Below are 26697 nucleotides of genomic sequence, written 5' to 3'. Positions count from 1 at the left end.
AATAACAACAAAAAAAGCGCTTATATTTAACTAGAGAAAAGCTTTACATCTAGGTTGATTTTTATTTGGAATAAGTCTAATTATAAAAGTTTAACCATATTATCATGCATAAAATAAGAGTTACCAAGAAACATAAAGAAAGGGAAAACACAGGGTAACCATTCATAACTAGAACTTGAATTATCCGAATACTTTTTGAAAATGAGGGTAATTTTATTAAGTTTTTGTGAAATAGTCACTTCTTTTCTCTTGAAAATCGTGCCTAAAACTTGATCTAATCTCCCATCTTAAATCTGTAAGGAATATAAAGTTGTCCCCAGGAAAAACAAGTATCATCTAGTAAAAGTAGCAGCAGCAGTAGTAGTAGAAGGAACAGGAGGAGTAGCAGTAATAGCGTTAGAAATAGCACTGTACTGACAAACATTAGTAATAGTAATGGAAGAGGTAGATGCCGTAGCAGTAGTACAGTAGTTATAGTAATATTACTAGTAAGCATAATATGCCAAGAAAAATATAATTTTGCTTTGTTGATCCTGAACCATGTAAAATATCAGGGTCCTTGTTAGAAGCAATAATTCTTTCTCTACAGATCCATAACTGAATGCTATGGCACACTGTAACTTGACCAGAGAAGTCTAGAGTTGAAGAAACTTTGGAGAATAGGTACTTGAATTTTAGCTTTAAAAATATCTCTGCAATCAACTCAACGGTCATCTCCTTCAAGTGCCATTCTCAAACTCCTTAATCTTCCACTCTGGGGATATCATTACTCCCTCCCTATGTTCACAAAGCATATTTTATATGAGCACAGTTCCCTATTTGTCATAACTGTAGAGACTTCTGTCTTTCCTTTGGACTTTTGCCTCCTCAAGACTTTAATTCATATCTTATCCATGTGGTTGTCTCGGGCACTCAACAGAGTACCTGAATCACGATAAAAGTTCGATTAACAATTGCCCCGTTTAAAAAACATTCAATTATCTAGTGTATAATTTACAATGAAAATTAACTAATGGTTGCTAAAGATTGTGCATAAAGAATTAGGCGGGTTCAGAATCATCAGACTCAGTAGAAGTTTCTGTAAGTTTCTGTTAGTACTGACTTTCCATTCAAATGACTAAACTCAATTCAACTCTAAACACAAAGTCACAGGACAGAGGAAAAGTCAGAAGCCTACAGAGAAATCTAATAAGGAATCCTGACAAAGATGTCAAATTAAACCCACAAACATGAGGTAAGAAAAATCCAATTTGTAAGTACAACATAAAATATTAAATTATTTGACTAAAGACAATTTACAACCTAAGGGTGAGAGTCTAGAATACCAAGTTTGACATATCTAAGACATCATTTTTATCACCTAGTTACAAATTTTCAATTTTTTCGACTAGAACTGTGTGAATCACTTTGGCAGTATAAGCCCTAAAGCATTGTTTTCTAATCATATGAGGAAAAAAATCCATTTTTCAAGATCCAGTAAAAGTTAATTAGCCCTGTGGGAGAGAACATGAAATACATAAAATATTCCTTAAGAGAAAGACAGAGAAACTAAAAGAAAGAGAGACTGAGACCTCTGAAAATCCAGGCAAGGAAACAGCACAGAGAAAAGCTAAACCAAAAGACATGGAAAAGCTAGGGCTTCCCTGATGGTGCAGTGGTTAAGAATCTGTCTGCCAATGCAGGGGACGTGGGTTCAAGCCCTGCTCCAGGAAGATCCCGCATGCCGCAGAGCAACTAAGCTTGTGCGTCACAACTACTGAGCCTGCGCTCTGGAGCCCGAGTGCCACAACTACTGAAGCCCACGCGCCTACAGCCCCTGCTCTGCAACAAGAGAAGCCACCCAGTGAGAAGCCCTGGCACTGCAAGGAAGAGTAGCCCCTGCTCACCGCTTAGCCCGTGCGCAGCAACAAAGACCCAACGCAGCCAAAAATAAAAAATAAATAAATTTATTTAAAAAAAAAAAAGACATGGAAAAGCTAAATGCACACACAGTTTATCACAGTGATAGGTCTGATCAACCTAATAATACCTTTCTCAATGAAAAAAATATTACTATTAAAAACACAATGATGCAGAATGAGAAAACGCACTACTAATTGCAAAAAGAAAAGCACAGATTTAAAAATAAATTATGATCACAACTATGTAAAATCATCTATACAAAAAAGGACTAGAAAGCACATACACCCACATGGTAACTATAGTCATGTTACACTGGTGGAATTAAGGGTGATTCTCTTATTTTAAGAAGAAGTTGTCTAAATTTTCTGTAACACAGTAATTTTTTAACATGAATGTTTTACAAAAGAAAATAAAGAAAACTACATTTTATGTATAATTTAGACCAATTTCTCTTTCTATGTCTCAATTTCTACCAAGATATCTAATACTCGTGATGTGCATTAAGTTTTTTAACACATCACAGAAAATTTAAGGATTAACACTACCCTATTCTACTCATAAAAATAATTAGTGAGCAATGTACTAATTAAATTAAGACACCCAGTCTAAATAGGTCATCCAATTAATTGGTTCCATAAATACAAAGTATCAGCACAAGGTTTTAATAACCACTCTTAGCATCATCAGTATATTTATCAGAGTGCAAATTAGTGTAATTTGACATGACTCTATTCCCAAACAGGCTGTAAAAATCTGGTATTTTTTGTAAGGTATACACGTATAAAAATGAAACTTTGACTATCAACATAGGAAACAAAGGTGGCTGTCGCCCCCAAATACACTTGCCAACAGAATAACAGTAAATGGGCTAAGAACGAGCCATCTCACCGAGAACATAAGTCAGTCCTAGTATCAACTTCCCTCTAGAAAAGTTCTTTACTCGTTCTTGCAAATTACAATGCATGACCTCAAAATGTACAAACCTGATGCCAGAAGGAAATCACATTCCAAATGAGTAATACTGCCAAATCAGGCAAAGGGTTTTGTACCAAGTCTTTACCATTACGAAACTGTGGAAAAGATTCAAAACTAATCTTCAATCAGGTCCAGCATGTAAAGAATTTGGAATTCATCAACCTTGTCCTTACAATAAAAAAGCTGAAAAGAAAAAAAGAAAATCAACCACTCTTCTTAAATCTGTCAAAGAATTAAAGCCAGAGAGCAAACCTCCACCCTGAAAACTAGAGAGAGAGACAGGTAGATACAGAGAATAGCAGTGTGCAAGAAGCAAAAGGCCAGGAAGATAAACCCTCAGATGGAGCCAGTATTAGTAGGAACACTTTAAACAGTAAATGAGGAATTGCTGGAGACTCAGTGTAGACTAGCTTAGAAGGAAAACCTGTGAGGGGACTCAGTCTTTGAAAGGTCCCAACAGTTTCTTGAGTTTTACCTCCAGAAGCCCTACCACATTTTCAACTGTGATAATCTGAGAAAAATCTCTTTGCTTCCAGCAGGGGGAGGGGAAAAGTAATCATTTTTAAATATACCCAGAGCTCTCTGTTCTTCTTAAAAAGGACTGCCTGAAAAAATAAAAAAAAAAAAAATTATTTTAACAGAGCCTAACGTACCAGGACTTTACAGTGTCTAGCCAACCTGGGATAAAGGAAGTACCTAATTCCAGCTCCCTCTACCCTTCAAACAGGGGAAGAGATACCCAAATCAGGCTTAAAAAACTGAGACCTAATCACAGTACTACAGAACTCCCACCACCTTACCTCCACATCAATACAACTCCTGTACGATAACAGAGGATTACAGGTAAAGGAACTTCAAGTTTGAGACCCTATTTAAGGATTCTCTATGCAACCCAAAGACAACACAGCAAACCAAAACAAGGACACTACAAGAAATATTAGCCTCTGACACCACAGCTACAGCAAACAGTAAATGCAGCCTAACTCCTAGTCAGATAAACATAAAACCTCACACTAAAGGCCTATTTACCTCCTCTTTTTTATCTAATATATCATGTCTGGATATCAACAAAAAAATTACAAAGCATTGTAAAGGCAAAAAACACAATCTGAAGAAACAAAGCATGCCTCAAAACCAGACTCATATACAGCAGAGGTTTTAGAATTATCACTGGGTTAAAAATAGCTATGGTAAATATGCAAAGGGCTCTAATGGAAAAAGTGAACAACATTTAAGAACAAATGGGTAATACAAGCAGAGATATGGAAACTCTAAGAAAAGATCAAATGGAAATGTTACAAATCAACAACACTATAACAAAAAGAATGTCTTTGGTAATACGACACCAAACCAGATGCAGGAAGCTTCGTGTACATCAAGCAGGATAAATACTAAAATACTTATACCCAGGCATATCATAATAAAACTACAGAATAGATGAGAAAATCTGAAAAGAATCAGGAAAAAAAAACAGAGAGAAGGAAAAATAAACCTACCTAGAGAGGAGCAAAATAAGAATTACATTGAACTTCTCTTCAAAAACCATGCAAGCAAAATTAGTAGAGTGAAATACTGAGTGTTAAAAAAAAAAAAAACACCAACCTAGAATTCTGTATCCAGCAAAGTTATCCTTCAAAAGTGAAAAAGAAATACTTTCTCTGACAAACAAAAATTGAGAGAACTGAAAACCTACTGACCTGCCTAGCAAGAAATGTTAAAAGAAGTTCTTCAGACAGAAAGAAAATTACATAGGCAGAAACATGGATTACATAAAGAAATGACGAGCATAAGAGAAGGAATATACAAAGGTAAAATTAAATCTCTTATTTTTCTTATTCTTAATCTAACAGACAATGTGTTCAAAGCAATATATTTTGTGATCACAGCTTACAGATAAATTAAATGAATGACAGAAATGCTATAAGGCATGTGAGAGAGGAATTGGGAATACTCTGTTATAAGGTACTTGTAGTATCCATGATGCAGTGTAGTGTTATTTGAAAATGAACTTGGATTAGCTATAAATGTATAATTGCATACTCTGAGCAACCACTAAAAAAAAAGTTTTTTAAGAAACATAATGATATACTAAGATAGGATAGAAAATGGAACAATATAAAATGCTCAATTAAAATGAGAGAAAGCAGAAACAGAGTGGAAGGCCAAAATAAAGAAAAAGGAAACCAAAAACCCAAGAACAAGAGCAAGGAATAGAAAACAGTTAAAAATATGGTAAATATTAATTCAGGTATATCAATAATTACTTTACATGTCAGTGATCTAAATATACCAATTAGCGTGAAGCAAAAGACAAGACCCAACTATAGGTTGTCTGCAAGAAACCCACTTATAAAGGCATAGATATATTAAAGGAAAAGGGATGAAGTTAGATACACTATGCTAACACTAATCAAAAGAAAACTAGAGTAGCTATATTAATTTCAGAAAAAGCTGACTTCAAAGCAAGGAAAATTTCCAGCAATAAGGAGAAACAATATGTAATGACAGAGGGTCAATTCTCCAAGAAGATATAACTATCCTTATACACATGCAGCTAACAACAGAACAAAATACTTGAGGTAAAAACTAGTAGAACTGCAAAAAGAAATATATAAATTCACTATTATATCTGGAGATTTCAATACCCCTCTATGAGTAACTAACAGAACCAATAGGCCGAAAATCAGTAAAATATCATAGAACTGAATAGCACCATCAATCAACTGGATCTAATTGACATCTATAGACTACTTCATCCAACAACAGCAGAATACACATTCTTCTCAAGGTCAAAGGGAACATTCACCAAGACAGACTACATTCTGGACCAGGAAACACACCTTAAGAAATTTAAAATAACACATTATATGAACTATGCTCTCAGACCACAATAAAATTAAACTAGAAAATAATAACAGAAGATAGCCAGAAAATCCCCAAATATTTGGAGAGTAACAACATACACAAATAATACATGAGTCAAACAAAGTGCTGAGGAATTTTTTAAAAAAATTTTTAACTAAATAAAAATGAAAATAAAGCATCAAAATTTGTGGGATACAGCAAATGCCATACTACATTTTCTGTCTGAGAGAGAAATTTATATAACACTGGATGCATATATTTAAACAGAAGAAAGCTAAAGTCAATCACCCAAGTTTCTGCCTTAGGAAACTAGAAAAAGAAGAACAAATTAAGTTCAATATAAGCAGCAGAAAAGAAATAATAAAAATCAGAGCAGAAATCGATGAAATTGGAAACAGGTAAACAGTAGAGAAAATCAACAAAACTAAAAGCTGATTCTTTGAAAAGATCAACAAAATGAATAAACCCCTAGCCAAGCTTCCCAAGGAGAAAAGGAAAAAAGAAGCAAATTACTAATATCATATATGAAAGAGGGGCCATCACTAGCAATCCTACAAACATTAAAATGATAATAAAGAAATATTATGAATAGCTCTATGCCCACAAATTTGCTAACTTAGAAGAAATGGACCAATTCTTTGAAAGACACAATCTACCAAAGCACACACAAGGAGAAACAGATCATCTGAATAGGCCTGTATTGATCAAAGAAACCGAATAAACAATCATCTTCCAATAGAATACTGTAAGTCAATTATACTTCAAGAAAAAATAAAGAAAAGAAAAAAAAGGAAAAAAATGTGTTCAACATGGTTTTTCCTTCCTTCCTTCTATGGAGCTGCAGGAGTAGCTGGGGAGGAGGGGAAGGGATTCCTCTAGGTTCTCAAGCATCTATAAATCAAAAAAATAAACACTACATAGAAAGTGAAGACTGTGAACCATAAAAGAAATCAAGTACATCCATACCCTACCATCATGCTCACTTCAGAAAAGGTTATTTCATTTTCTGAACTCAGCAACAACACATTCTTCTAACTTTAAACGAATTAACTGACCTGAGGAATGTCTTCCTTCTAAATACAATATTCAAACTGAAAAATAAAATATGTAAGTCAGAGAGATGGGCTAATTCCATGTTTACCTAATATCTTCATTAATGATCTTCACCCAAGTAAACAAAGCATAAATTAAGTCAGAATACATTCACAAGTCAGAATCTATCAGATCAGCACTTAAAGCATTCTATTTCTTTTTTCAATTATTTCACTCCAACAAAATGAATACCAATATGGTATATAGCAGACACTCAACAATTACAGAACTTTAGAACCTGAGAGCTAGGAAGGCCCTCAGAGATCCATTCCTCTTCTCTTCTTCCAGACGTCCCATTTTACCCATTGAGAAACTAATAGCTGGAAAAGACAGTAACTTTCCCAAGCTAGTTAACAGCAGGACAGCAACTACAACCAAGGCACCTTGATTTCCATATTGGTATACTTTTCACTACACGTCATGCTGTTGTCAAGAACTCTGATGAGCCTGAGATTCCTACATGCAAGCTAAGCAATCGGCCATGACAGTTTCATGGATACTGAGAACCAAAGCCATCTAGCCACACACAGATTGAACACTGAGGATCGAAACCATATACTCCTTGTACTGCATTGAATACTGTCCCCCCAAAATTTATGAACACTAGAACATGTGAATTTGACCTTGTTTGGACATAGGGTGTTTGCAGATGTAATCAAGGTAACATGAGGTCATACTGGATTAGGGTGAGCCCTAATCCAATGACTGGCATCCTTATAAAAAGAGGGAAATTTGGACACAGATACAGAGTGAAGATCACCATGTAAAGATGGAGGCAGAGATTAAAGTTATGCTGCCACAAGCCAAGAAACACCAAGGCCTGCTTAAAAATACCAGAAGCTAAAAGAGAGACGAAAGAATTCTTCCCCTAGGGGCTATTATTTTAAGCCACCAATTGTGTGGTAATTTGTTATAGCAGCCCTAGGAAACTAATACACCTAAACACACACACATCTTTCTGTGTACATTAGCCTGACTTTACTAGTCCAATGCCTTCATTAGCATACTCTACTATTCCAGGAGATTCTTGCAGGGACATAACTTGATTGTTCATTACAGAAGCTTCAGGAAAGACGCAACAACTCTTCAACAGAAAGCATCAACAGTTTTTAAAATCCTTGCATTGCTGTTTTGACCAATTCTACTGTAAATTGTTATATCATGATACTTATTCAATCTTAATCAAGCCCGATCACCACCACTGCAAACTCAAATTAAATCAAACTTCAAATTCTAAAATTTTTACCTTGACTTTGCCCCTCTAAGGCACTACCAAAGTTCTGTCAAGGTGGTGTTCTCCTTTACTGCAGTAAGCAATAAACTCAGCTTTGTTTTATCAATAGGTTGTGTTAGTGATATTTGGTGAGCCAGCATCAAATAATCCTGGCAGAAAATATGACACTCCAGGGTCACAGACAAAGAAAAGTTTACTACTCAAAACAATAGCAGTAGCCAGTGTATCATCTTTTGCATTGGTTCCCAAAGCTCTAATCCCTAAAGGGCAATACAAGGAGAGCCAGATGATGCCTGCACACACAGTGAGTTACATTACAGGAGAAGAAAGCTGAAGCTTATGAAACACCAATATTTTAAAGGAGTTGCAAGCAAATGTACCCCACCTACTCCCCAGAGGGCTTATCTTGACTATCCTGGACAGCGAGGAAATCTGCCCTCTGTCCTTATGGTAATACAATTTCTATCTTCCCAGGCTGTTTGCTATGCAAATTTCCTTGAGAAGACTGCCCTCAACAAAAGCTGCCAATGCCTCTGCTCAGAAGATGTGCTGAAGCACAAGAGACTCATGGCGAATCAGATCCCAATAGGTGTCTCCTCTGTCCTAAGGGGCTAAAGATACTAACTTCAGGATGAAGTTAGTGTAATAAAATGAGCAGAAAATGTTCCAGGAAGAAAAAAAATTAGAGCAAAGAGGTATACTTCCTGTATAACTTAAAACCACTTTGAGTCTCTTAAACATGGCTTTAACTCTCTTAACACTGCTTTACATCAAATATCCAAAAGTAAATAATTATATGTTTGATTCCTATTTTTATTTTAAATTATTCCATTTCTAAAACAGTATATTGAACACGTTTTTTTTTTTTTTGCTAATTTTCTAGGCTCAGTAGTGCTCATGAAAAAAAAAGAAAACTGTTTGGTATTTCTGAACTTCACCAATTATACCTGTAAATATGATTATTAAATGAAATCCTCCAGAGCCGAATATAATTCACATTTTAGGGTCCTTAGATTTTAAACAAGAAATCTGAGGTCCATATCTATCTAAAGTTTGTAAAAATTTGGGTCTTATTTAAATATTATACTTTTTTTTTTTTTGCAGTACGTGGGCCTCTCACCGCCGTGGCTTCTCCCACTGTGGAGCACAGGCTCCGGACGCGCAGGCCCAGCGGCCATGGCTCACGGACCCAGCCGCTCCACGGCATGTGGGATCCTCTCGGACTGGGGCACAAACCCGTGTCCCCTGCATCGGCAGGCAGACTCTCAAGCACTGCGCCACCAGGGAAGCCCTAAATATTATACATTTTAAATTAAGCCAAATAAAAATTTTTGAGGCTGTTGAAAAATAAAAAATAATTTCTTCGATTTTTCTAGCTATATATTCAATATTAGCATATTTTTTGCATCTGTTTGAAAATTAAGATCATATCTCATACCATTTCAATAGTATCCTGTTTTAACTTAAAATCAATTGAAAAAGAAATTAAAACTGAGTTTTGTAAATCAACAATTTTAAATTGAGCAGTTTAACTTTATTCCAACCCTAAGATCAAGCAATGATCCCATGAGGAAGAGAGGCAGGATGATGAGTAAAACGAGCACTACATAACATGTCTCCAGCTATCTGTGTGACTAAAAGCATATCACCTCACCTCTCTGGGTCTCCATTTTCCTGTTTACAAAAAAACAACAGGCATTAGACTAAATGTTCAAGGTCAATTTTGCTTAAGAATTCTATAAGGAGTACAGCTTTCACAGTTCTAATTCTATTTTCTCATGATTTCAGAAAACTGACTTCCTACTTCTTGCCCTGACAATCTTGAAGAATCTATGGATGAAATGTGCTCTAGTGAACTCAAAGTAGCCCACTAATGGGTGGGACTAAGTCATTCATTCAGCAAGTAATAATACTTGCTGTAGGAATATTTACTTCAGAAAGCACCAAAATCTAAAATGATCCTTGCCATCAAGAAGTTCAATCTTCTATTTGAGAACTCAGAAGTAAGTATGTACATGAAATTCTAATAAACTTTAGGAAATATATGATATTTGTCTTAAAAATTTATGCCATGCTCTTTGGCAAATGGAATCTGTATTGCCAGATGCTAGCTATTCATCCCTTTTCTAATATTTGACCTTCAGTAATATTTTTGATGTTGTATTATAAAGTTATGCCAATTGACTTTTCACACCCAAACTTTGTCCTCTTTACGTACTTTTTTTTTTTTTTTTTGCAGTACGCGGGCCTCTCACTGTTGTGGCCTCTTCCGTTGCGGAGCACAGGCTCCCGACGCACAGGCGCAGCGGCCATGGCTCACGGGCCCAGCTGCTCCGCGGCATGTGAGATCTTCCCGGACCGGGGCACGAACCCGTGTCCCCTGCATCGGCAGGCCGCTGCGCCACCAGGGAAGTACATTTTTAAAATAGGAGAATTCTTATAAATACTTGTCTTTTCTAAACAGGTGACTCTCAGAGCTACCTATATTGTGAGGGTTAACTATATAAAAGCATGTAGATTTCTGATCTAACTGTATACTCAAGAAAGCTACCTGATTTTTCAATAATCAGGAAACACCAGAAGTTTCAATATTCCCCCTAATAATTTTGCATCACCTCTCTTCTTTTACTCAAAATGAACATAAATTTTAGGTATCTTCCCCTACCCACAAGATCTGTTAAATTTTCTCTAGTTTACTTTTAATGACATATTTAAAAAGAAATGCAACCCCAACCCAAAAAGGCAACAAATCATCATGGTCTCTTAATAACAACAACAAAAAGTAACATTCTTTTAATAAAGAATATATAATCAGGGCTTCCCTGGTGGCGCAGTGGTTAAGAATCTGCCTGCCAATGCAGGGGACATGGGTTCAAGCCCTGGTCTGGGAAGATCCCAAATACCACAGAACAACTAAGCCTGTGCGCCACAACTACTGAAGGCCGCGTGCTCTAGGGCCCACGTGCTGCAACTACCGGGCCCACGTGCCGCAACCACTGAGCCCACGTGCCGCAACTACTGAAGCCCACATGCCTGGAGCCCATGCTCTGCAACAAGAAAAGCCACCGCAATAAGAAGCCTGCACACGGCAACGAAGAGTAGCCCCTGCTCGCCACAACTAGAGAAAGCCCATGAACAGCAATGAAGACCCAATGCACCCAAAAATAAATAAAATTAAATTTAAAAAAATATTTTAAAAAAAAGAAAATATAATCACATTTTTATTTTAAAATTTATGGCTCCACAGTAAACAGTGGAACTTATTCCTGAATTGTAAGGAGAGTATAACATACAAAAATTAATGTATTGGGTTGGCCAAAAAGTTCATTCGCGTTTAAGTAAAAATAAAAGAAACATTTTTCATTTTCACCAATATTTCAACATATTCATTAACCAAGAGAACTCTTTGGCCAACCCAATAATATGCCACATCAACAAAATAAACGAAAAACTCACATGATCATCTTGATGCATAAAAAGCTTTTGACAAAATACAACATCCTTTCATGATAAAAACACTCAACTAAATAGGAATAGCAGGAAACTACCTTAACATAATAAAAGCCATGTATGAAAAACCCACAGCAAACATCATACTCAATGGTCAAAGACTGAAAGCTCTTCCTCTAAGATCAGGAACAAGGTAAGGATGCCCACTTTCTCCACTTCTATTCGATATAGTACTGAAAGCCCTAGCCAGAGCAATTAGGTAAAAAAAAAAGAATATAAGGCATTCAAACTGAAAAGGACAAAGTAAAATTATCTCTGTTTGCAGATAATGTGATCTTATACGTAGAATACCCTAAAGACTCCACCAAAAACAGCTGTTAGAACTGATAAATGAATTCAGCAAAGTAGAAGGATACAAAGTCAAAGACAAAACTCAGTTGCATTTCTATACACAATGAACAATCTGAAAAGGAAATTACAAAAATAATTCTATTTACAGTAGCATAGAAAAGAATAAAATACTTAGGAAATAACCTAACCAAGGAGGTGAGAGATTTATACAATGAAAACTACAAAATATTGCTGAAAGAAATTAAAGAAGGCATAAATAAATGGAAACACATCTATGGTCATATACTGAAAGACTTAATATTGCTAAAATGTCAATACTACCCAAAGCAATCTACAGATTCCATGCAATGCTTATATCAAAATCCCAGTGACTTTTGTACAAATAGAGAAAAACCTATCGTAAGATTCACATGGAATCTCAAGGGACCCTGAATAGCCAAGACAATCTTGAAAAAGAACAGAAAAACTGGAGGATTCACACTTCCTGATTTCCATATTTTACTACAAAGCTATAGAAAACAAAACAGTGTGGCAATGGCATAAAGACAGAAACAGAGAGCTTAGAAATAAACTCTCATACATATGGTCAAATGATTTTTGATAAGGGTGTTAAGACCATTCAATGAGAAAAAAGAAGCCTTTTGAACAAATGGTGCTGGGAAAACTGGATATCCACATACCTAATATCATATACAAAAATTAACTCAAAATGGATAAGTACCTAAATGTAAGACCTAAAATAATAAAACTCTTAGAAGAAACAAAGGGCAAAAGCATCATGACATTGAATTTAGTAATAATTTCTTGGATGGGGGGCACCAAAGACACAAATAAAAAAAGTGAAAAACAAGACAAATTTGATTTCATGAAAATTAAAACTTTTGGGCATCATAAGATACTACCCACAGAGTAAAAAGGCAACCCACAGAATAGAAGAAAATACTTGCAAGTCATATATCTGATAAGTGATTATTATCCAGAATATGTAAGAACTCCTAAAAATCAACACAACAGCAACAAAAACAACAAAAAACCAGCACAACTCAAAACTGGAAAAAAGGACTTGAAAAGCCATTTCTCTAAAGGAGATATATAAATTACCAATATGAAATGCCATGAAAAGATGCTCAATGTCACCAATCATTAGGGAAATGCAAATGAAAACTATAGTGTGATACCACCTATTAAGATGGCTACTTTAAAAATAAATAAAGAATAAATAGAGAGATAAATAAATAAACAAACAGAAAATAATAAGCATTGGCAAGGATGTGGAGAAGTTGGAACCCCTGTGTATTACTAGTGGAAATGTAAAATGGTACAGCTCCTGTGGAAAACAGTATGGTGGTTTCTCAAAAACTTAAAAACAATTATCATATGATGCAACAATTTCACTTCTGAGTACATACACAAAAAGAAATGAAAGCAGGGTCTTGAAAAGATCTTCGTACACTCATGTTCATAGCCGCATTATTCACAGTAGCTAAAACACGGAAGCAACCCAGCTATCCATCAACTGATGAGTGGATAAAAAAATGTGGTATATACATACAATGAAATATCATTTAACCTTACAAAGGAAGGAAATTCTGCAATATGCTACAAACGGGTGAACCTTGAGCACACTATGCCAAGTGAAATAAGTCAGTCACAAAAAGACAAATACTATATAATTCCACTCATATAAAGCACTTAGAGTAGTCAAAACAATAAAGTATCATGGTGCTTGCCAGGGGTTGGGGGGAGCACAGAATGGAGAGTTACTGCTTAATGGGTACAGAGTTTCAGTTTTACAAGATGAAAAGTTATGGGGATGGATGGTGGTGATGGCTGTACAACAATGTGAATGTATTTAACACCACTGAACTGTACATTTAAAAATGGTTAAGAAGGTACATTTTACGTACATTTTATCAAAGGAAAAAAAAAAGAAAAAATAGTGTGACTGCAATAATCACCAAAAGCTAGAAACTCCCCAATGTCCATCAGATGGTGAATGGATAAACTAACAGCAGTATATCCATACAATAGAACACTACTCAGCAATAAAATGAATGAACTACTGGTACACACAACATGGGTGAATCCAAATGCATTATGCTAAGTGAAAGAAGCCAGATTTTAAAAGCTACACACTAAATGATTTCATTTAAATGATATACTGGAAAAAGTAAACAACAAGGACAAAAAACAGATCTGTGATTTCTAGGGATTGAGGTGGAGAGAGAGGTTGACTACAAAAAGGCAACGTGAGTGAATTTCCAAGATTATGGTAAAGAATATATATTTGTCAAAACTCACAGACTGAACAAAAAACAAATAAATAAAAATTTGAGTGTATAAATGAAATAAGAACAAAACTTTTTTTTTTTTTCTTTTTTTGCAGTACACGGGCCTCTCACTGTTGTGGCCTCTCCCGTTGCGGAGCACAGGCTCCGGACACACAGTCTCAGCGGCCATGGCTCATGGGCCTAGCCGCTCCACGGCATGTGGGATCTTCCCGGACCAGGGCACGAACCTGTGTCTCCTGCATCAGCAGGTGGACTCTCGACCACTGCGCCACCAGGGAAGCCCAAGAACGAAACTTTTAAAAGCTACTAAAAATTTCAAAAAATTTTAAGATGAGCTGTTTATTTCAGCATCAAATATGCCACACAACAATGCCAAAAGTACAGTGTACCATATTCAGCCACAACTTGTTTTACCTGGCCCTTACTTTACAGTAAAAAACTATAAAACAGGAAATAAAATATTTTTCCATTTTATACACTACAGATTTTACATAGTAGGTAGCATAGTAGGTACATAATTCAATAGAGTTTAGATTGACTTGGCCCTTCTACTTCACTGGTATATACATATGTAGCTTTAAATACAAAATTATCCATTTCTCAAAATATTAACATATAATTGGAAGAGAGAAGTACTGTCCACAAAATCTACTAACCTGAATTTGATCAGCTAATCAATGAAGGCAATAGAGCCCTTTATTGTGAATGGAAACATCATCAGGGTCATGGGTGCTCTCTTAGCAAAAGCAGCAACCTAGAACAAATAAACAAACAAACAAGCATTGGCACCGCCCACTGCCCAAACCTCACCCCTGCTTAGGCCCCACCCTCCACAGCCAAGGCCTTTTCCAACTCTTTAATTTCTCCTCCCCTTTTTTACTACTGTGGTTCTGTTTTACCTTCCGATTGTTGTTTCATCTATATTTTTATTTTTATTTTTTTCTAACATATCTGTTAGTTCCCTAGTCTAACTTTATTGTTTACATTGTTATTGTTCTCCCTTTTTTTTTTTTTTTGCCACCCCATTCGGCTTGCAGGATCTTGGTTCACGAGATGGGGATCAGGCCGAAACTCCTGCAGTGGGAGTTCAGAGTCCAAACCACTGGACTAACAGAGAACCTCAGACCCCAGGGAATATTCATCAGAATGAGGTCTCCCAGAGGTCCTCATCTCAGCACAAAGACCCAGCTCTACCCAACAGCCTAGAAACTCCAGTGTTGCAAGCCTCAAGCCAAACAACCAATAAGACAGGAACACAATCCCACTCATAAAAAAAAAGGAAAAAAAAATGAGACAGCAAAATAATATGTCACAGATGAAGGAGCAAGGTAAAAACCTACAAGACCAAATAAATGAAAAGGAAATAGGCAATCTACCTGAATAATAATTCAGAGTAATGATAGTAAAGATGATCCAGAATCTCAGAAACAGAATGGAGGCACAGATTGAGAAAATACAAGAAATGTTTAAAAGGGATCTAGAAGAACTAAAGAAAAACAAACAGAGATGAACAACACAATAACTGAAATGAAGGGATTAATAACAGAATTACTGAGGCAGAACAACAAATAAGTGAGCTGGAAGACAAAATGGTAGAAATAACTGCCAAGGAGCAGAATAAAAAAAAAAAAGGGTGAAAAGAATTGAAGACAACCTCGGAGACCTCTGGGACAACTCTAAACACACCAACATTCGAATTATAGGGGTCCTAGAATAAGAAAGGAAAAAGAAAGGGTCTGAGAAAATATTTGAAGAGATTATAGTGGAAAACTTCCCTAACATGGGAAAGGAAATAGTCACCCAAGTCCAGGAAGCACAGAGAGCCCCATACAGTATACACCCTATAAGAAACACACCAAGACACATATTAATCAAAGTAACAAAAATTAAATTCAAAGAAAAAATATTAAAAGCAGCAAAGAAAAAATAAAAAACAACATACAAAGGAATCCCCATAAGGTTACGAGCTGATTTTTCAGCAGAAACTCTGCAGGCTAGGAGGGAGTGGGAGAATATACTTAAAGTGATGAAGAGAAACACCTACAACCAAGATTACTCTACCCAGCAAGGATGTCATTCAGATTCCACTGAGAAACCAAAAGTATTTCAGAAAAGCAAAAGCTAAGAGAATTCAGCACCACCAAACCAGCTCTACAACAAATGCTAAGGGAACTTCTCTAAGTGGGAAACACAAGAGAAGAAAAGGACCTATAAAAATAAACCCAAAACAATTGAGAAATCATAATAGGAACATACATATGGATAATTACCTTAAATGTGAATGGATTAAATGTGCCAACCAAAAGATACAGACTGGCTGAATGGATACAAAAACAAGACCTGTATATATGCTGTCTACAAGAGACCCACTTCAGACGTAGGGACACATACAGAGCGAAAGTGAAGGGATGGAAAGATATTCCACGCAAATGGAAAGCAAAAGAAAACTGGAGTAGCAATACTCATATCAGATAAAATAGACTTTAAAATAATGTTACAAGAGACAAGGAAGGACACTACATAATGATCAGGGGATCAATCCAAGAGGAATATATAACAATTATAAATATATATGCACCCAACATAGGAGTACCTCAATACATAAGGCAAATGCTAACAGCCATAAAAGAGGGAATCAACAGTAACACAATAATAGTGGGGGACTTTTAATATTTCATTTAAACCAATGGACAGAATCATCCAGAAAAAAAATTAATAAAGAAACGCAAGCTTTAAATGACACAACAGACCAGATAGATTTAATTGATGTTTATAGGACATTGCATCCAAAAACAGCAGATTACACTTTCTTCTCAAGTGCACACAGAACATTCTCCAGTATAGACCACATCTTCGGTCACAAATCAAGTATTGATAAAGTTAAGAAAACTGAAATCATATCAAGCATCTTTTCTGACCAAAGTGTGAGACTGCAAATTATTTGCAGGAAAAGAACATGAAAAACACAAACACGTGGAGGCTAAACAATATGCTACTAAATGACCAAGAGATCACTGAAAAAATTAGAGAGGAAATCAAAAAATACGTAGAGGCAAATGACAATGAAAACACGATGATCCAAAACCTATCTGATGCAGCAAAAGCAGTTCTAAGAGGGAAGTTTAGAGCGTTCAATCTCACCTCAAGAAACAAGAAAAACCTCAAATAAACAATCTAACCCTACACCTAAAGCAAGTAGAGAAAGAAGCACAAAGAAAACCCAAAGTCAGGAGAAGGAAAGAAATCATAAATATCAAAGCAGAAATAAATGAAATAGAAACGAAGGAAACAATAGCAAAGATCAATAAAACTAAAAGCTAATTCTTTGAGAAGATAAACGAAATTGATAAACCCTTAGCCAGACTCATCAAGAAAATAAGCAAGAGGATACAAATCAATAAAATTAAAAATGCAAAAGGAGAAATCACACCTGACACCGCAGAAATACAAAGGATTATAAGAGACTACTACAAACAACTATATGCCAATAAAATGGACAACCGCAAAGAAATGGACAAATTCTTGGAAAGGTACAGTTTTCCAAGACTGAACCAGGAAGAATTAGAAAATATAAACAGACCTATCACAAGTAATGAAATTGAAACTGTAATTAAAAGTCTTCCAACAAACAAAAGTCCAGGACCAAATGGCTTCACAGGCAAATTCTACCAAACATTTAGAGAAGAGCTAACACCTATCCTTCATCAAACTCTTCCAAAAAAGTGCAGAGGGAGGAACACTCCAAAATTCGTTCTACGAAGCCACCATCACCCTGATACCAAAACCAGAAAAAGATATCACAAAAAAATTATAGACCAATATCACTGATGCAAAAATCCTCAACAAAATACTAGCAAATACAATCCAACAACATATTAAAAGGATCATACACCATGATCAAGTGTGATTTATCTCAGGAATGCAAGCATTCTTCAATATATGCCAATCACAATGTGAAATACCAAATTAAGGAATAAAAACAATATGATCATCTCAATAGATGTAGAAAAAGCTTTTGACAAAATTCAACACCCATTTATGATAAAAACTCTCTAGAAAATGGGCATAGAGGGAACCTATCTCAACATAATACAGGCCATATATGACAAACTCACAGCCAACATCGCTCTCAATGGTGAAAAACTGAAAGCATTTCCTCTAAGATCAGGAACAAGACAAGGATGTCCACTCTCGCCACTCTTACTCAACATAATTTTGGAAGTCCTAGCCACGGCAATCAGAAGAAAAAGGAATATAAATTGGAAAAGAAGAAGTAAAGCTGTCACTGTTCGCAGATAACATGATACTATACATAGAATATCCTAAAGATGCCACCTGAAAACTACTAGAACTAATCAATGAATTTGGTAAGCTGCAGGATACAAAATTACTGCACAGAAATCTCTGGCATTCCTATACACTAACAATGAAAAATCAAGAAAGAGAAATTAAGGAAACAATCCCATTTACCATCACAACAAAAAGAATAAAATACCTAGGAATAAACCTACCTAAGGAGGCGAAAGACTTGTACTCAGAATAAAACACTGATGAAAGAAATCAAAGATGACATAAACAGGTGGAGAAGTATACCATGTTCTTGGATTGGAAGAATAAATATTGAGAAAATGATACTACCCAAAGCAATCTACAGGTTCAATGCAATCCCTATCAAATTACTAATGGCATTCTTCACAAAACTAGAACAAAAAATTTTATAATTCATATGGAAACACAAAAGACCCCAAATAGTCAAAGCATTCTTGAGAAAGAAAAACAGAGCTGGAGGAATCAGATTCCCTGACTTCAGACTATACTACAAAGCTACAGTCATCAAGACAGTATGGCACAAAAACAGAAATATAGATCAATGGTACAGGACAGAAAGCCCAGAGATAAACCCACGCACATATGGTCACCTAATTTACGACAAAGGAGGCAAGAACATACAATAGAGAAAAAACTGTCTCTTCAGTAAGTGGTGCTGGGAAAACTAGACAGCTACATGTAAAAGAATGAAATTAGAACACTCCCTAACATCATACACAAAAATAAACTCAAAATGGATTAAAGACCTAAATGTAAGACCAGACACTATAAAACTTAGAGGAAAACATAAGAAAAACACTCTTTGACCTAAACCACAGCAAGATCTTTTTTGACCCACCTCCTAGAGTAATGGAAATAAAAACAAAATTAAACAAACGGGACCTAATGAAACTTAAAAGCTTTTGCACAGCAAAGGATATCATAAACAAGACAAAAAGACAACCCTCAGAATGGGAGAAAATGTTTGCAAACGAAGCAATGCACAAAGGATTAATCTCCAAAATATACAAACAGCTCATGGAGCTCAATATCAAAAAAAACAAGCAATTCAATTTAAAAAATGGGTGGAAAACCTAAATAGACATTTCACCAAAGAAGACATACAGATGGCCAAGAGGCACATGAAAAGATGCCCAACATCACAAATTATTACAGAAATGTAAATCAAAACTACAATGAGGTATCACCTCACACCTGTCAGAATGGCCATTATCAAAATATTTAGAAACAATAAATGCTGGAAAGGGTGTGGTGAAAAGGGAACCTTCCTGCACTGTTGGTGGGAATGTAAATTGATACAACCACTATGCAGAACAGCAGGGAGGTTCCTTAAAAAACTAAAAATAGAACTACCATATAACCCAGCAAACCCATTACTGGGCATATACCCTGAGAAAACCATAATTCAAAAAGAGACATGTACCACAATGTTCACTGCAGCCCTATTTACAATAGCCAGGACATGGAAGCAACCTAAGTGTCCACTGACAGATGAATGGATAAAGATGTGGCACATATATACAATGGAATATTACTCAGCCATAAAAAGAAACGAAATTGAGTTATTTGTAGTGAGGTGGATGGACCTAGAGTCTGTCATACAGAGTGAAGTAAGTCAGAAAGAGAAAAACAAATACCATATGCTAACACAGATATATGGAATCTAAACAAAAAAAAAAAAAAAGGTACTGATGAACCTAGTGGCAGGGCAGGAATAAAGATGTAGACATAGAGAATGGACTTGAGGACATGGGGGGAAGGGGAAGCTGGGGTGAAGTGAGAGTAGCATCGACATATATACACTACCGAATGTAAAATTTAGTTAGTGGGAAGCAGCAGCATAGCACAGGGAGATCAGCTTGGTCCTTTGCGATGACCTAGAGAGGCGGGATAGGGGGAGGCTCAAGAGGGAGGGGATATGGGGATATATGTACGCATATGGCTGATTCACTTTGTTGTACAATAGAAACTAACACAGTATTGTGAAACAATTAAACTCCAATAAAGATCTATTAAAAAAATTGTTATTCTGGGGGCTTCTCTGGTGGTGCAGTGGTTGAGAGTCCGCCTGCCGATGCAGGGGACACGGGTTCGTGCCCCGGTCCGGGAAGATCCCACATGCCGTGAAGTGGCTGGGCCCGTGAGCCATGGCCACTGAGCCTGTGCGTCCGGAGCCTGTGCTCCGCAACAGGAGAGGCCACAACAGTGAGAGGCCCGCGTACAACAACAACAAAAAAAACCTGTCATTCTGAGACAGAACAGCCTATAAAAACATTTAATAAATAATTGCAAACCAAAAATAAGCACATTTGTATATTGCCTTATTATTTACATTATCTGATAGCTCTCATTGAAAAGGACAAACCATTGCCAAGTCAACTACTCCCAGGGCCCATAAACAGACAATTACTAAATAGCCATTAACTATAAAATCAGTTAAGGCTCATTGCGATTCCTTCCTAAAATTTCACCCAAAAGTCTTTACCAACCTCCCACAATAATCCAGTATTATGGGATTTATGCTTCTAGCCATTATGGAGTAACTGGTACCCGATTTCTCTTCAAACAGTAAACAACTGCAAAACTAGACAACATATAGGACGCAACAGTCTCCAGACAATGGAAAACAATTAGTGTAGATCTGCATTCTCTGAGAGAAAGAAACAAGCTAGATAAGCCTACATGCACCTTGACTTTCTGCTAAGAGACATGTTATAGACACTACGGCAGGCAGGGAGATTCAAAGCAAAGCACAGCAGTGTCACTAACGTGAAAAGACAAAGATCAGAGTTCAGAAAGTATAGGTGGCAGGAATTACTGGAATAATGTACCAGAGAGGAGGGAGTAATGCAGAAAAAAAGCTCCACACATCTTCTCTTGAGTCTTTGACTTAATACTAATTTGCACATATTTGGAGGAAATTCCATAATGCAAGAGGGAAAAAAAATCTGCTGAGGAGCTTAAAAAATGAACAATTCAAGGTTCATACAGAGCTAGGGACATTTGAGTTGCAACTAACCAGAGAAGAGAGACCTTGTATACTCTGGACAATAAGTAGAGACCTCAGCAGGGCTAAATTAGTCCCAAAATAAAGATTAATCTATAACGATACCAGCAGAGCTTAAAAACGAACCCTGAAGGAACAACCTGATCTTCAACTTAACATCTGTAACCAGATGGTTAGCTAAATGGAAAACCTCATAATTCACAGGGCATCAGGTAAAGTATTCATAAAGGTTCTGCCTCAGGAATACAGCAAAATTACATTAAATGGTCCCAGTAAGGAATACCTTAAAGGATTAAATACTTCCCAAGTAACTTAAATACATTCCAGAAAAAACTTCAAGAATATTTACAGGAATACAAAAATATCCAGTACCCAACAAGGTAAATTTTACAATGTCTTCTTTTCCATGCCTGACAAGCATTAGCTAATTTGCCAAGCAGGTTTTGGTGGAGGGGAGGGGCGGGGAGGCAAGAAAGTAGAGCCAAATGAGGAGAAATATCAATCAAAACCAACCCAGAAATGACAGTAGAACTAGGAAACTAGGATTTAAAGTTATTATAAATGTGTTCCATATGCTCTAGAAGCTAAAGACTGAGTGTAATTTAAGTCAAAACATAGAAAAAGGACCCAAATCGAACATCTAGAAATGAAAACTAGAATGTTAGAGATGCTCTACCTGACACTCAGTGAATTATATTTTCCACTCTGTCTGATGGATTCAGGCTCTATTCCTGACATTGTGTGAGCTCTTTATTGTTCCCTCAATTCCTTTTGCGTGGTTCTTCCTTGACCTCAAGCAGTTTCCTCACAGGTCTGTACTGATCAGTACTCAACTGAATTCTTGGAAGGGACTTCTGCAGATGTGCAAAATTCTCTTGCAGCTCTCTCCTCTCTGGTACTCTGCTCTCTGAACTCTAGCTGCCTTGGCTCCTTAGGCTCCCAGCACCATCTCCTCATTTCAGGGAGATCTCTAGGCTCCTCTGGGATTCTACTGCCCTAGCCCATACCTAGAAACACTCTCCAGGCAGAGCAAGCATAGGTCTCATCTAATCTGTTTCCTGTCTCTCAGGGATCGATGTCTTTTATTGCCTGATGGCAAATGCCTTAAGAACTGTTGTTTCATGTTTTTTGTCTAGTTAGCTGTTTCAAGTAAAACGATACCAATCCGTTAGTCCAACTTGGCTGGAAGCACTATCTTAAATATTTTAAAGGGAGACTATGAGTTAAACCAACTTTGTAATAGCACTGAAAGCTAAAATTTTCCAAAAATTAGATGTATTCGGTTAACAACACTCACATGTTAGTAAGTTATCCTGAACCATATAATAAATGCATACTATGTGGTAGAAAAGAACAGTAACCATGAAAGTGAAATAGGCAATACCAGCTGAATGTAAAGAATAAACGGCATTCAGTAATCAGAAATAAAAAGTCAACACAAGGAAAAACTAATTTGGGGAAAGATTTCTCTGAAAGAAATGTACATGGGAATATATAACCAAGGATGCAGCATATGATTTCATATACGCTCAAATCAAATGTATGGAGAAAATTATTCATTTAAGAGGAAATGGTGGGGCTTCCCTGGTGGCGCAGTGGTTGAGAGTCCGCCTGCTGACGCAGGGGACACGGGTTCGTGCCCCGGTCCGGGAAGATCCCACATGCCGCAGGGCAGCTGGGCCCGTGAGCCATGGCCGCTGAGCCTGCGCGTCCGGAGGCTGTGCTCCGCAATGGGAGAGGCCACAACAGTGAGAGGCCCGCGTACTGCAAAAAAAATAAGAAGAAGAAGAAGAGGAAATGCTATATGTGCTTATCAGTGGCATTGGAATTCAGGTCAAATGTTACAAGATCTGCTGTAGACTAATCAAAGGTGAAGAGACTAAAGGAAGAGAAGCAAAACAAATAAGTCTTCAGGAGAAATACAGTAGAACCAAATGAACATCTTACTCTCCCCATGACAGGTAAAGGAAAATGTAAAGAAAGAAAAATCCTTTAGAAGATGTTTAAAGAAAGAACTGTAAAAAAAAAAAAAAAAAAAAGGTTAGGAATTACAGGTTTTATTTTCAATCTCTGCTGCTGAACAGTCAGTCATTTTTATCCATATAGGAAGGAAAAAGACTGTGAGCTAAACTGAACATACTCTGAGGAGGAAAAGAAAAAACAGCACATGGCCCGTTGATTCTTATCGTCAAAGAAACACAACTGTCCTGGTCTAAAAAAGGAAACTACACACACAAAAAAATCATCACATATGAAATGAACAAAAAAGTAAATTTGTGGGAAAATCATGTTTAACAGATGACAAAAGAAATTGTCAGGGATGAAACTGGTCACTTTTAAGAAAAAGAGAAGAGAGGTTCTGCATGTTTATATAAAAAGCTATTTACCCATAGGTAGTGAAGCTGTGAACACATTTAAATTAAAAATCTAAGTATAACTCAGGCAATGCAGAGCCTTATAACACTGATGATCTCAAGACCATTCTAGGCTAGACTTCAAACAAGGAGGTAATGCTGTATAGATGAGACTACCAGACTGAAGTGGGTAAGGGTAGGAGTAGGGACAGCCTACAGGAGGCTGTTTGCTAGGAATAATTTTACTACTAGAAATTTGTCAACCTCTCTATAGTATGGCTTATAGTATGGTTTAGATTTGAAAAGCAGTAAGATAGGACCTCAACGTCTTTTAGCTATGGATCAACATTAAGAGGGAAAACACACAGAGGTAGAAATAAGCCCCAAAGGAGAAGAAAATACTGACTATGTTGTACCACTCTTTCCCTCTCCTTTCCCTGTAGCATTAATTAATATGCTAATGAATCTGTTATAACAAGGAAAGTTGCTCCTTTTAGCATACTTTGTAAATGGGCAAATAGACATCACTAAAGTAGGTGATATTAAGAAAATATGGGCCCAGGGGCCAGGGCCTCTGTGATGATCAGCTACCCCACCAGAGGTAAGGAAGATTTGAGTTTGCAGTCTTCAACTGGGAACAGCTTTGGGTTTTAGCTTTCTCCAGGCCACTTAGAGTAGTTCACGGCAAATCTTTTAATTAAAGCATGGAATACGAAAACAGAAAACTTCAGCTAGTGCTTTAGTCTCATAAGAAATTCTACAGGCATGTGTCTTATAAGCAGTATATGGCAGAATTTTAAACCAATCTGAGAGTCTCTGTTTTTCAATAGAAATTTCAAGCATTATTTTTGACTACTACTTACTACTGAATGTTCAGTTGGTGAAACTGAAGGTCTTTCACTCAGAAGGAATAAATCAAGGTCATGGATGGCTGAGATTAAATGGAGTCCCCAAAAGGTTGTACAGTGTTTAGCAGCTAGAACCTGAGGCTCGCGTGCTCCTGAGGGGCTGTGAATGGATGGCCCCGGCCCTCCTGAGCACCCCGCCCTTCCGAGTAGGATGTCACTGCGATCCCCCAAATGGAGCCTCCTGCTGCTGTCATTCCTGAGTTTCCTGGTGATGTGGTACCTCAGTCTGCCTCCACTGCAATGTGACAGAACGAGTGAACTGGATGTACTTCTACGAGTATGAGCCCATTTACAAAAAGACGTCCACTTCACACTTCAAGAGCATTAGAACTGCTCTCATCAAAACCCATTTCTTGTTATCCTGGTGACCTCACAACCCTCAGATGTGAAATCCAGACAGACCATTAGAGCTACTTGCGGTGAAAAGAATCTTGGTGGGGATATGAGGTTCTTACATTTTTCTTACTAGGCCAACAGGCTGAAAGGGAAGACAAATTGTTAGCATTACCCTTAGAGGATGAACACCTCCTTTATGGTGACATAATATGACAAGATTTTTTATAGACACATACAATAACCTGACCTTGAAAACGATTATGGCATTTAGGTGGGTAACTGAGTTTTGCCCCAATGCCAGGTACATCATGAAGACAGACACTGATGTCTTCATCAATACTGGCAATTTGGTGAAGTATCTTTTAAATTTAAACCACTCAGAGAAGTTTTTCACAGGTTATCCTCTAATTGATAATTATTCCTATAGAGGATTTTACCCAAAAAAACCCATATTTCATACCAGGAGTATCCCTTCAAGGTGTTTCCTCCCTATTGCAGTGGGTTGGGTTAATAAGTATCATGTCCAGAGATTTGGTGCCAAGAATCTATGAAATGATGAGTCACGTAAAACCCGTCAAGTTTGAAGATGTTTATGTTGGGATCTGTTTGAATTTATTAAAGGTGTACATTCATATTCCGGAAGACACCAACCTTTTCTTTTTATATAGGATTCATCTGGATGTCTGTCATCTCAGATGTGTGATTGCAGCCCATGGCTTTTCTTCTAAGGAAATTATCACATTTTGGCAGGTTATGCTAAGGAACACCACATGCCATTATTAATTTGACATTCTACCCAAAGCCTAGAGAAGGGAAGGATACTTTCTGGAAAATGTTAAAGTTAGGACTGTGAAATCTCCAACAGAAAACTCATGGGAAGGTCACTGTGTGGCTTACACGGAACTGAAACTCATGGAAGAGCCCAAAGACTGGAGACTGGAGGGTTGCACTTGACCTGTGATTTATTTTGACAACAGTCAAGTCAGCCCTTTTAAAGATGATATTCAGAGGAATTAATAAACATCTTATGAAGGAATGGGAGGTTTCTGTTAATAAAACTAATAGGATCAAACAATTTGAAGATGTCATTCCGTAGACTAGAACTTCTTAAAAGGGTTTCATTGAATTATAAGCTCATTTGTCCATAACAACAAAGCAGTGTGGAGTATTTTTCATTGAACAATCTAGTCAGTTCAGGGTTTTGTGTATATCTTACATGGATTACCAGTTTTTTTAATATATAGTTCTGTGGAAAACAACTGAAGCTATACCAAACAAAATTTCATCTGTTTTTGGTCATTCACAAGATACTTCAAGATGTTGCAGTATTTCAGAGTTAATATCAATTATTATTTAATATTACTTAGAGTTTTGCACTTCCTAGGTGTTTGAATGTTACGGTTGTTTCAATACTATATAAACAGAATAGTGAAAATCACTCTTTATATTTAAATTTTTTCCAATTACTTCTCTGATGAGTTTATGAATAGCTCCATTAATGTGAAGTCATTGGTCATTATTGCATATCAGTAATCTCTTGGACTTTGATAAGTATTTTGTCGTGGTAAAATAGAGAAGAATGAAAGCAAGAAGATCTGACTTA

General features: G+C 36.6%; 1 protein-coding gene and 1 pseudogene across 4 annotated transcripts in view; one reads left to right on the top strand and one right to left on the bottom strand.

Moving 5' to 3' along the window:
• Positions 1-26697, bottom strand: part of FUT8 (fucosyltransferase 8) — a 317460-nt gene that overhangs the window by 240595 nt on the left and 50168 nt on the right. For 2 of the 4 annotated variants that reach the window (XM_029238548.1, XM_029238546.1), the window contains exon 2: positions 14817-14914. The exons of 1 other annotated variant lie outside the window; for it this stretch is intronic. The gene's annotated coding sequence lies outside the window, so the exon portion shown is untranslated. Of the gene's footprint in view, positions 1-14816; positions 15391-26697 lie in introns of those variants that run through there. One more of the 4 variants, XM_029238545.1, reaches the window with a different exon arrangement.
• LOC114904511 lies at positions 24869-26147 on the top strand (annotated as a pseudogene).

Source organism: Monodon monoceros, unplaced genomic scaffold (genome assembly GCF_005190385.1).
Source record: "Monodon monoceros isolate NGI ecotype Baffin Bay Population unplaced genomic scaffold, NGI_Narwhal_1 Super_Scaffold_21, whole genome shotgun sequence".
Taxonomy (NCBI): domain Eukaryota; kingdom Metazoa; phylum Chordata; class Mammalia; order Artiodactyla; family Monodontidae; genus Monodon; species Monodon monoceros.
Note: the sequence above shows the minus strand (reverse complement) of the source record. Positions and strands in the feature narration are given on the sequence as shown.